Here is a 13,696-nt window from a genome sequence, read left to right as displayed (position 1 = left end):
ATATACTATTTGATAAGATATTTGAAAATCGATGCTTTTGAATTTTAGCATCACACATATCCAGCCTTATATCTATAGGTTTTAATAGATGGTAGGTTTGTTCAGTAGAGCATGGAGACGTACAGAGACGTATTTGAGAGGCGAGGAGCTCCGGTTCGAATCCCATGTAACTACGGTTCAACAAAACAGTTGAATTAACAAACACCTTTTTATATCAGTTTTATATCTACGCTTACAGTTTTGCCACTATTCTCTCACTAACTGATTTTTGTAAGCGTGAGGGAGGGCAGGTCCACCACCATCTAATGAGCCTCTCTATACATGTCTGTTTATGGTTCTTAACACTTTAGGGACAGGGTTTTTTTTTTTTTTTTAAATTACAGTATATAATGACTAAAAAAAAATGTATCATTTTACAATAAACTAAATATATCATATATCTTGTTTAGGAGGAGAAGTTCATACTTTACAGCTCGAAATTCAGTATGAATACATAATTTTATATAAATATACAGATTAAAAATATCATGTTTTAATTAAGTTGGTCTTTATTTATTTATTTTTATTTAATTTTTGATGCAATGGAACCATGAAAAGTATCATTCCGACAGCATTGCCGAACTAATTGAAGATAAATGTCTTGGCATATAATGCGTTTATTAGACTCGAAATTCAATCAGATAAGAGTATAGGTTTAAGGGTGAAAAGCAGAATTTTGCTCATTTTGTTTAAACAGATCCAGGAAATGTATTCATCAGTACCACAAAATAAATAAACTACTTCACCCTAGTTACCTCAGATAAGATCATCACAATGAAATCATCTGGTGTCAAAACAGGCTAAATCCTACAGCGCTTGTGTCATGACCATTATTTGTCAAAACAGGTAACAGCGTCTGTTTCTATGGAAATAAAGAAAATAAAATAATTGTATCTGAACAATTTCGAGTGTGACTGCCACTCTAAATGCTTAACATTAGTTTACACCAATAAAGGCAAATGATAGTTTTTCTTGCAGCTGCTCAGTGCAAGAGGAGTGATTTAAATGGAAAACATTTAAAGTCAAGGAAAAAGGATTTCAAATAAATAAACTGTTACAAATAGAAGTGTTCAATTATCTACACATACTTCCATAACAAAACCATTAGTAGAAAATTATCTGCAAAAACAGGTCATTCAAAAGGCATCATATTTGTAATATCAAAACTATTATGACTCAGATAACAGCACCTATTAAATATTCAGAGATTTAGTGGGGTTGGGACTTATTTCACGTTTTGAAGAGGCTAGCCAATCACAGCACAGCTCATTTACATGTACAATGGTCTGCCAGCAGGCGAGAATAATGACAAAACTAACGACATTAGTTTTAGAAAGGGTCTGAAACACGATTCTGCAGGTTTTAGCAAGGTCTGTATTTGAAGAAACATTGATTACAAGTGGATTTCCTTTAAAAGATCCCAAAGACTTCTAATAGCGCAATCTGAATGAACGGCATCACTGATACGATCACTGCAATGAAATCATCTGGTGTCAAAACCAGCTAAATCCAGATGCTAAGACTGCTGGGAATCCGGGGGTCGATGAGGAGAGGCTGTTCGCACAATCTGCTCTGGAGCTCTGCTTCTCCCTCGCGCTCTCCTCTGACCCTGCTCTAATTAATGAGGCTAAGCAGACCATCAATTCCTCCCTCCCTCTTCAGCGAGTGCAAGCTCAGGGTCATCACCCGCGACAACTGGGGAACAGAGAACTACTCACAAAACACTACGACTGTCTTGGCACTAATTAAAGGAAAACAAGCATACTGAGCCTCGTTTTACATTAGCATTAGCCGTCTTGACAGGTTTGTGGAAGAGGGGTGAGAGTGACTGAGTAGATTTTGGCTGCGTTTAGTTTGAAATATTAGCTTACTATATTAGCTGGGTACAGTGCACAATATATTGGCTGCAAATAACTGCATGCTAAAAGGTATGCAACAAATATTTAAAAACATATTTCATTTACTGTTTAGGAAATAAGTAGATTTTTTTTAAAAAAATATGCTTTACAAAGTTTGCATATTATTCTAATTTTGTGGTAATGTCGGTAACACTTTACAATAAGGTCCATTAGTTAGCATTAGTTAACTTGAAGTAAGAATGAAAAATACTTATAGCATTTATTAATCTTATTTAATGGTAATTTCAGCAATTACTAATGTTTTATTAAAATCACAAGTTGTGTTTGTTAACATTAGTTAATGCACTGTGAGCTAACATGAACTATAAATGAATGATTGTATTTTTGATTAATATTAACAAACATTATTAAATACTCTAATAAATGTATAGTGTTACATGAACTACTTAACTAATGTTAAGGCCCCTGCATGTCTCTTTAAACCCATAAGACTTTTGCTAATCTCCGAAACACAAATTTAATATTTTAATGAAATCTAAGAGGTTTCTTTCGCTCTACTGAAAATTCACGTAACCAAAACTTAGAAGATACAATGAAGATATCATTAAGGCATTGTAAAAAATTATCCATATTAATTGAATGGTTTAAAAATATGATCGCTTTATTTAATGAACTGGGAGACAGGGATTCATTGCAAAAACAAAAAAATTAATTAGAATAAAAATAAATCGTTATAAATAAAATAACAATAAAATAAATCAATAAAATTCAAGATACATTTGACTAAAACCTTCTTCCCTGAAATTTCAGCAGACACTTTTTTAATACTGTTATCTTGAATTATTTTAGCCACGATAACCATGCAGAAAAATTCTGGTATTGTGACAGCCCTGCAACATTTTTATATTACTGAAAATATTTTTCAATGTTGTAAATGCAACAAAAAATTACATCTCAGAGAGTACATTTTTCATGAAATTACTATTTTGGTCTTTCTAGTTTAAAAAATGCCATTGAAGTCAATGCATTACTTACTATTTCTTTGTAATTATTTGTGAAAATTGCTTCAAATTACTCCAATTTTTCCAGTGTATTTCATTCTAGCAGTATAAAAGATTTGTGCAACTAGTGTCTAATTTTGATTTTGAAGCTCAAAATGTCTGTTGCCTTTGAAGTCACAGCTCAGGATAGGTGCTAGTAAAGGTTTCATAACAATATAAGTTGTTGAGTGTATCTCACCGTTGGAGAAAAAACAAAAAAAAGCTGCCTTTTTCATATAAAGACATAAATAAACCAAATACAGCATTTTATCAGCTTCTCTATTGCGAAAAATGACAAATCAGCTCATGTCAGCTCCGTGACTGATCATCTCATTTCACCCTTGTGGCCTTCAAAAAAAAAAAAAAAAGGCAAATTTGTATCAAAGCCTCCACCAACTGCAACACGCGAGACCTCTGTCTGCCTCTCTCAAAACAAAATAACGCATTTCAGAGGTCTGACTTTGAGCGTATAAAGATTTAGCTCGGCGAGAAGGAACCAATAAAAGACACAGTGCGAATATTGGTCACAGACAAGCTCGGTTCAGAGGCGCTTATAGAGGTGTAGAGCAATTTGATGTGTTCTTTTCAAGCTTCCTGCTGGGATACGCTTGATGAAAGTCATCTGTATTATTCTGCCGTCGTCTGTACAAAGGAGCTATTGAGTCTCAGCGCTGCTAAGATGTTTCATTGGAAGTAGACAAGGACTGAATTAACTTAGTGAGGTGCAGAGCGCAGTTACTGATCGACAGTGCGCTCGCATGGTTTGCTGTGCGATCCGTCATCCGCCGCGTTTATGAAATTTCCTGATCTGTTGGCAATTACTCCTGCGGAGAAAAACATCAATAAGTCTAATCAGGTCTTAAAACCTCTGGAGGTCTTTGTTAATGAAGCAGCCCCGCTAGTCTTGCTACTGTCACTTTACAGGAAATATGTGATTTCCTGTTAGAAAACAGCTGCTGTAAAATTAAGACCGAGGAGCAATTAGAAGAGCTATAAACTACAGTACGCCTGGCTTTGATGATTTCGGGCTCCAAAAACAGGCTATTGATTAATTACGAGCGCAAAACAAATTCCGCATTGCCCGATTGTGTCTTGTTCCACCGTTAGGTATCGTAAAATACCAAGTAGCGCATTTCCATTTAGACAGCATATTTCCAGCACACATAACGATGGCGCTCATTTAATTAGAAACTTTTCCCCTCCTTCAACTTTAGAGAGGGTGTACACCATTGTCACAAGCCTTTTAATGACTGAATCCTGCTTTCCCGTCGCTGCCGGTGTAATTAGCTTGAAATGTGATTACACACAACGATGCCATAGAGATTTCTCTCCATTTCCGTCGGCAAATTGAGGTCCTCGCACCTTAAAGCGGGGAGGCTGTCTTTTCTGCGTACACATGTGGGTTGTGTTTTACTTTTATCGCTTGTTGATGTCTGGGATCCTTCTTTAACAAACCGAAAGATGACCGTTTCCATGATTGTCTCCATGAAACACTTAACAGGAGAGAGAATGGATAAGGCCGTATTATATTTGTGTTGTGTGAGAACTTTTGAAGTTAACGCGGGGCGTTTCTTTCTTAATTGCGCATTTCTGTCTTACCTATAGTTTAAGAACTTATTTTTGATCAAATGTTTTTACATACATAATGAATAAAATGTATAGTAATCTTGTATTTTTATATTTTTTATATATACTTTTGATTAATTAGAGTTGACAAAAATATACTACTATTTAAATCTGTAATAATGAATGAATACTTCAATTTTAATTGAATGCATCATTACTAAATTAAGTAAATAAAGTACAAAAGTGTCAGTAAATAATTGATAATGTTACAAAATATGTATGTTTCCAAGAAGTGCTGTTCATGCTAAGTTTATTATCTTTATTCATTAATTAATCTTGGGAAAAAAAAACTAAATCAAATTATGCACTGATCACTGGAATAATGGCTGCTATAAATTCTTTTAAATAATTAAAGAAATAAATTGCATTTTAAAATATACTAAAATAGGAGACAGTTATTTAAAAACATAAGAATATTTCACTTTTTATTTACACTGTGATTCCTTATCAATATTTCACAATTCTATTATTTTATTCTTTTTTATCTAGTAAATGCAGCCTTAGTAAGCAAAATATACTTTTGCTACAACTAAAATTTACTGGACCAATTTTTAACATTACATACAAAATTTAAAATGATAAATTCAAATAAATTATATTCATACTAGTGCTAATTCAGTACTAATTGTGATTAATAAAAGTTTGTGTTTGCATAATATATGTGTGCTGTGTATATTTATTTTGTATATATATAAATACAATCACAAGCATGTATATATTTAAGAAAAATATATAGTTTATATGTTAAATGTATTAATAAAAGTATATGCCTTTAAATGTAAAACCTTTCATAATATATATACTGTAAATCACAAGAAATATGAATGTTAAAAAGTTGGAAGAGGTTTATGAATGAGGACTCCTAACCTGGACATGGTGTAGTATTGCACTCCTGAAACTCCTGGGCAGGCCCAAGGCAGGTGATTCCTCCATATTTGGGTTTTAGGTTTGGAGCAGGTGCGTTTGCGGTTTGGACCCCCGAGCTGCAATCTCGACTACATTGGCTCCAAGGCCCCAGGCAGACCAGCCTCCATTAACAGTCAATCAGAATGCGCCCAGAACGCAGCAAATCTCCTAAAACAAGAATAAACTGATTAAACTCCAGAGAAATCATGGCTCTTCAATGAAGCCTAACAGGATTTCAACAAATGTTTCAATCTATTATTTAAAAACAAAAACAAAAACAAACGTGTTTCAAAAGAATACCCAAGCTGGTCTACCTCGTAGACCTCTGTGCAAATACGTTCCTCTGTGCACTTTTTGTGCAATACCAATTTCTTACCTTTACTGCAGGTTTCACCACAGTTTCAAAGAGAAACAGAGGGCTCTATGTGAACCTGGCACATTTTATTATCGATATAGCTATGTATTGCGGTTCACAATAAAAATATCCGTGGACTGTTGCTCTATCATGGTGGAAATATACCCTGCACCAAATCAACCCCTAAACCTACCAGAAAGTGTTAGCAAATGCAAAACTGTTGTTGTTGATACAAAAAATGTCCTCTGAGATGCAAAAAATGTATTTGTTGATACAAGCGTGCCATTTCAACTTCCTTTTACGCAGATTCGTTGAACTGCCTCTCAAGTACATCTCTGTACTCCGCGATCTACCGAACAAACCTACCGTCTATGAAAACCTATAGATATATGAAGCTGAATCGTGTAGGCCTTACCGACATTCAAAGCATCAGTTTTCAAATATCCCAGCATATTAATATTGTTTTAAAGTCATACCATGGTATTCTTCAAGTAACTGTGTGGAGTTTTACTGCCTCTGAGTGTTCATTTCTTTTAGAAACCGCCCGATATGTACTCGTGATGCGTGCGTATTTACCGTGTCTACGCTAAAAAGTTAGAAATACGTTTATGCCATGAGACCAGGTAGAGAATAGCCAAGCGGACGGATATTAAAGTTATCAATGCCATTCACAGCTACTACCGTGTTACTGTAGCATCGTTTGTGTCAAAGAACGTTTATCTTATCAAACAGAGTGTTTTCGCCTCAGAGTATCTGTCTGCACTGTGACCTCTGTGTTTGTACCTCTGACCTTGGCGAGATCCATCAGTGACAGTTCCTGTGAGCCACAGCCATTTATCCATTCTGAGCAGAGCGGCGGCGCTCTGCAGGTCGACCTATAATCTCTCCAGAACCAGAGCACACAGCCCTTTCAGAGGTAATAGACTACTTCATAATCTACTCACACCTCAAGCGGGAGCCCGGCTCTGATGGCTAATGGCAAGGAACACAGGTGTCAGCGCGTACTTAGACCATGAGGTAAACAAACGCTGCGTTCAATGACTTTAACCAGAAATGACTGACTATATTGATTTTCAGGAAAGTGTTAGAAGTCGTATTATGGAATAGGATTTTGACTTTGCTATGCTTGCCGGTTGCTAGGACCCTCATAAAGCGAGGAAGATAAATCGCGATTAAAAAGGCATCGCTGAACTTTCCCAGCCCAGATTCTGCGGTGTGTTAGACAATAGGATCAGCGGTACATCTGCCGAAAGCGAGATGGGTGGCATTATATCCTGCACAATCAAGAAAATTAATAGCTCTTGAGGATTAAGAGTGTGGCTTTTACGCAATTCCCTAGAGCTGTCGTAAACTGTCTAGCGGTCACCGGCGCTTATTAAAAGTTTGGGGGTGGGCAATTAGAAAGGACTGCCTGATGGGTCGGCGTAGTGGGTGGTTAACGCCTCTGCAAATACTTGTAATTACGGCGACATACAGCATTCTAAGCGTCACACGAGAAGCAATTGAGGTCAACTGAACATTGTGGGGTGCTCATAAACAGCAGGGTCTAAAGTCTGAGACCACTGGCAAGAACGCTTGTCTTTCTTTTTTATTTGCATTCCATTCCATATCATTTATTGAATATAATTATAAATAACTGCAGATAATTATGTTCATTTATATTTTTCTAATGTCACTAATTATATTAATTTCAAAACGTAATTAACATTTTAAACAAATATAAATTACATTATTTGTAACTAATGAATATTTACAATGTTTTATCAAATATAATTTAATAGCTTTTAAATGAGAAATTGCATTAACATAATTATTAAATCTAATTTAATATTTTCTTTTTAAACAATGGATTATATCATTTGTAACTACTGAATACAATTTAACAGTTTTTAACTTAGAAATGATATTACTTTGTAGCAGTTGAATCTAACTAGACAGAATGTTTTGTTAATAAATTATATGATCTGTAGTTTTTTTAAATTAATTTTAATTTACAATATTAAATCTAATGTAACAGAAAAAATTACATGATTTGAATATAATTTTAGAACCCTTTTAAATGAGTATTATATTAATTAGTATATTTGTAATTTTTTGTTTACAAATTCAAATAATTTGTTCATAGATTTAAATATGTTAATGTAATTAAAAATTAAATATATTTTTAATTACATTATATTATAAATAACATTGTGAAAGAAAAAAATATTTGCACCTCTTTGCTTTGACAAAAGCAGCATGAGAGATGAACTCAAGTTTGAAGTTTCTGTTCAGTTTTAAACCTGATTTTTAATCACAGATGTCTCACGACTTTTTGGGCCTTGCTGTGTAAGGGTTGAGTCAAAATCACTGACAGTGAGATTTTCTATTTTGTATCCAAGGACATGTGTGTGTAATGCACCACAGAGAAATTTGCTAGCTGAGATCCTAAGGTCTGCAGAATCTGACACTGGTGGGATTCTAACTGATGGCAGATCTGTGGGGAACCGACAGTAAATAGCCTCGGAGATATCAGCCGCTTCTCTGAGAAAAGGAGGAGGAAAGAAAGAAAGAAAGAAAAAAAGAAAGACAGAGATGGAGAGAGCGGGCTGTTAGGTGCAGTGCGGTATTTAGATGAGAAAATAGTGCTAAAGTCACATGTTAAAATGATGTGCTATTGTTTCTGAGATGAATGAAGGCATCACTCATAGCCAATTACAAACCTGGGCCATCATCAGTTATGGCCTCTGGCTTATGCTGCAAAAAAACCTCAAGGTTTTAAGATAAGTAAGCTTGACTGTTTGTAGCGTTTTTTCGCTCTAGCCACTGCTATTACTCCAGCAAACAAATAGACATAATGGTGCATGTATTGATTTTTATTGTACTGAAGGTTAAGCGTTAAACACTTGCACTAAAGAAAAATGGGGCTGTATTGTAATGAAAGCTACAGCGCATTTTTTTGCACAGGCCAAAAAATTGTAATCACCCTCTTTCTAGTTTCTAAACTGCATTCATTAAATTGCAAATTATTACGTTTTACCTGTTAATGTATAAACTACCCAATTTTGGATTATCTAATCAGTGGGTCGTCGAACAACTCCTAAGATAACTAATTAACAATAAATAAGCAGGACTGAGCTTTGTTTTCTAGATGTTTCTGTGCTCACCAATTTATATTTATATTTATATAATTCATTAAAAATAGGACAAACAGTAAAATAACAGTTTTCTTTTGTAATGTATTTTAAAATATAATTTATTAATTTGCAGCATCGTTACTCCAGTGATCGGTGTCATGTGATTCTTAAAATCATGACGATTTTTATTATCAATGTTGAAAGCAGTTGTAATATTTTTATGGAAACTACCATTTAAAGGTTTGGGGTACATAAACAGTAATAACACTTTTATTCAGCAAAGACCAGCAAATTGATCGTAAGTGTCATTCATGTAGCAATGTTTTTAATATGAAATATTTCCTATTATTACCAATGTTGAAAAAAGTTAGATATTTTGCAGTAATCCATTTGTTGAAGTATTTTGATGAAGAAAGGTCAAAAGAACTGCATTTATTCAAAACATGAATCTTGTAAATGTTTCCAATGTCTCTTTCAGTAGATGTAATGCATCCTTGATGAATAAAGTATTAAATTCTTAAAATTTCTTTAGATTATATGATCTGTATCTATCAAATATACTTACATTTTTTTATTACATTTATTTGCAATATTAAATCTAATGCAAGAGAAAATGACATCATTTCAATATGTTAGCAGCTTTTTAATTAGTAATGATATTAATTTGTAATTATTAAAATCACAACATATTTGTTGAGAGTACTTTGATGAACAGAAAGGTCAAAAGAATTGCATTTATTTAAAAAAAAAAACAAATCTTTTGTAACCTTGTAAATGTCTCCATTGTGTCTTTCAGTAAGTTTAATGTATCCTTGATGAGTATTAATTTCTTTTAAAAACTATTTACCTGAAAAATGTTAAGTTTATGTATCTAAATGCTATAGCAGTGGCATTATAAATGGGCTTTTTGTCTAAAAGATGCACTTTCTGCATATTAATTTAAACACTGCTGAAAATGTGTTTGTGACTACTTGACTGTCATCCATTCCTACCTTAAATAATCTCAGAGGACAGAACTTTTAAACTTATAAACACCAGCAAATTAACTGATGACCATCAAGGTTCGAACAAATACAGCCAGCAGTTTATCAAAGAAAGTGATGTTGTTATCTGACATTGTTTTATATTTTTATTAAGTTTAATCTACTTATTATAATTAAGTAAACAGACCGTGGCTCACTAAGCAAAGCTCCTGAATCTGTGTGTAAATAACGACCAGCTGCTGCGGACACTGATAATTTCTTTAATTTGCTCCCCAAAAAAAGACGGCAGAGAAATCAAGGAACCTTATCTGCACAAAGCCGATTTACATTTGCCTAATAATAAAAAAACCCGACATCAAATGAATTTCCAATCTGAAAATGTCAGCCAGGGCTGATTCTACTGATCTAGTTTCTTTCATAATGTTGGTATTAGACAGAAAAAGAGGCTCAAGCCTCAAAGGCTTGACAAAATAGCAATAAACATGTGACTCCTGCTTCCACAAAGCCAAGGTGACTTCAGGGCCCTGCTAACTCAGTTTATCTACAGATAACTAAATGTCCTTGTGCTTTTTAAATGCATTTTACAAAAGAAAGCATTTAGTGCCTTAACAACACAAGCGCAAACCATAAACAATTCCAAAACGTTGGTTAAATAAATCTAAATTTCATCTTGCAGTGATTCCATGAGTTCGATTTTAAGCTTTAATGTAACCGCATACAGTCATCCCTGCACTCTAGATTGTTCCACATGAACTCTATGCAATGAGGCGCTGCGCTTTATCACCCTCTCTTTCACGGCATGGCTTTGCAGTTCAAATCGATACGGGACCAGCCGAGACGTGAGGCTAAATCTTGGCCAAGTGGCAGCACATTCATTTCAGAGCTCATCTTCCCTTGTGGCTTCACTGACATCAACACACATCTTTAGTGTGGAGGTGATTATGGGACTAGGCCTTCTCTGTATGATGTGCTCTCGTTAACTCACTGTCCAGGAACATCTGTCATGAAGGCCATGCAGCTTGAGCTAAATAATGGTTTAAAATGCAGAAATTATTCATGTGTGTGTTGGGCACTTATACATTTATAAATTATACTGATGCAGCACTGATGAATCATATAAGTGTCAGTGAAATACAGATTGCATGCAGGACTAAACAGAAAAAAAAAAAAAAAAAAATACATTGCAGATGATGCTAAAACCCAGCTTCCTATACTCCAATATTACTGTATTTAATTGATCAAAAATGCACTATATGTATGTATGTGTTTCTACAAAACTATCTATCTATCTATCTATCTATCTATCTATCTATCTAATTCACTATAAGGTGTGGGCTTTGCTGTCTGTGCCTCCTTATTTTTGCTAATAAATGTTATATGTTTCAATTATTTGTTCCTTATTCTTTACTGGTTTTAGTTTTATATACCTATTTAAACTTTGCGTAAGTTATTTGTTATTGTATATAAGGCATATAGCATGGTTTTAGTTTTATTCGTTTTGTTAATAAAAAGTTCTACGTTCTACGTTCTAAGTGGAAGTAAAATGTGCAAAAAAAACACCACAGTGATATCGGTATTACCCATCTATCTATCTATAGTTTTATATATTTTACTTTGGAAGCCTGAATATACATACACATTAATATACATATAAAAAACATCCTTATTGATTTCCTGTATTTTAACTTTCAAATGGAAAAGCTGCAACAAAGATTTCCATAAACTATCAAATTCAATATTTCTGTGTTGTTCTTTATAATGCTCTGAATGTTTTTGTGTTGGTTTTGATAATTTTAGTTCAGTCACTTGTAAAACAAATAGGAAATGAGCAAGGAAATAAGCAAGCAAAGAAAAATATAAAAGAGTTCTTATCATTAGCTATGTGTGTGGCATCTCTTAGTGGATGTCTGTTGAAGATCAGAGCCTGACTTTAGAATATGAGTGTCCATAAAAATCACTCAAAAACAAACTTTACTGTTACAGGGTTTTCACTGCATATCCGTTATATATCCGTGTAATATCTAAAGCGCCACTTTGACTCTAAGTAACTCGTCAGTTAACAGCTTGTTTAAAAACATAGCTAGTTCACAGATGTGAAGCCTAATGCATGAAGGTAAATAAATAAAATGAAGTGCAAGTGTTGCACTTCGCCAGACAGGAAGACCCCCGACCAATGAGAGAAATCACATTCGCTGATTTGACTTCATTAGCATGTTCCTCGTGTCTCTCAGAGGCAGAATGCAGCCAAGAGCACTTGTGTTGGGTGAGACAACACTCCAAAAACCAATGCAGTGAGCCCACATTGATGAGAGAGAAGAGAAGCGAAAGAAAGAGAAGCACTAGAGCACATCATGTTGTCTTTCCACTGATGGACAAATAGATCAAGTGGCTTGCCTCAAAGTCACTATGGGCTCCTCCGTCAAAGACACGGGATGAGAGGAGAGAAAAGGAAAGGCTGAGTGACAAATGAAGAATCGCAGGTAAGAGAGACAGAATGAGATCTCACCGTCTGTGGAGCATCCTGTGGATCCGTCGCTGGAGCAGTATCTCATCTCAATCCGCTGTCTCCCTACTTCCAGAAGGCTGGGCTCCGGGACCCTGGCCTTGCAGGTGTACCTGAAACGCTGCTCGTAGTGGCCTCCATTGTCTGAGATATTTACTGGCGTCCATGGGGTCCAGGGGTAGTCTTCTTTAGATCCGGGCAAGGGAGGGTATTACAGGACTGGAACTCCTGGACAAACCAGCAAAGAAAATTGTATGAAACTATATAATTTTACATCTTATTCTTTATATAATCGATACAATCATTTATATAATCAATCAGTACAATATAATATTTCAATAGCATTTCATATGGTCTATATTCCTGAATCAAAAATATTGAATTGATTATAGAATTGATTATAGATTTAGCATTACTTTCATTATTTTTTTAAAAAGTATAAAACGTCAGTATTGTGAAATATTATTATAATCTTGAATGAATGCAATTACTTCAGTGTCTATTATTTTCATTTTATCATGGTAATATGATTTCTAAAGAATATTATATTATTATATAAATTATAGCAATTATTATTGGTTGTCTATAATCAGTTGGTTCTTATTATTATCAACTGCTTCATATTTTTGCTACTTAATTTTATAAAACTTATTCATACTGTACATAATTTGATTGATTTAAATTTAAATTCAGTAGAACAATATTAAAATACATTACATGAAATATGAATAAACTTTTTTTCAGCATTGAAAATAATACAAACCATTATTAATAATAATAAGTTTCAGCATATTAGAATATATATATATATATATATATATATATATATATATATATATATATATATATATATATATATATATATATATATATATTCTATATTTTATTTTTAAAACATTTATGCTGAGAATGTTCCTTGGTGATTTGTTGGCATTTTGCAGGCATATGAAATATCTCCATTGCGCTCTTTGCTGAACATTGCAAGTCGCAAACAAGTCAAGCAGAAAAGGTCATTGATCAAGTTTAATTTATGGCCCTTGAGGAGAAAAAGGTTCTGAAATATGAGGGAATAAATAAGCAGCACATTTTACACAAGCTAAATGACATTTTGATTTGAGCGGAAGCTCAAAGGACTAAGAAAAAGACAAAAATGATCACTGTACGGGACAGTTCAAATGGCGCTGTCTGTTCTAACATCTCGTCCGAGTCTGGTGGGGACTTGCGGCAAACCTCTTAAATTCGTTTTATTGCATTTCTATAATTGATATG

General features: G+C 34.0%; 1 pseudogene; it reads right to left on the bottom strand.

The window, feature by feature from the left end:
- Nucleotides 1-13,696, bottom strand: part of LOC122330220 — a 135,998-nt pseudogene that overhangs the window by 8,893 nt on the left and 113,409 nt on the right.

This window comes from Puntigrus tetrazona, chromosome 24 (genome assembly GCF_018831695.1).
Source record: "Puntigrus tetrazona isolate hp1 chromosome 24, ASM1883169v1, whole genome shotgun sequence".
In the NCBI taxonomy this organism is placed as follows: domain Eukaryota; kingdom Metazoa; phylum Chordata; class Actinopteri; order Cypriniformes; family Cyprinidae; genus Puntigrus; species Puntigrus tetrazona.
This window is presented reverse-complemented; position numbering and strand designations above follow the sequence as displayed.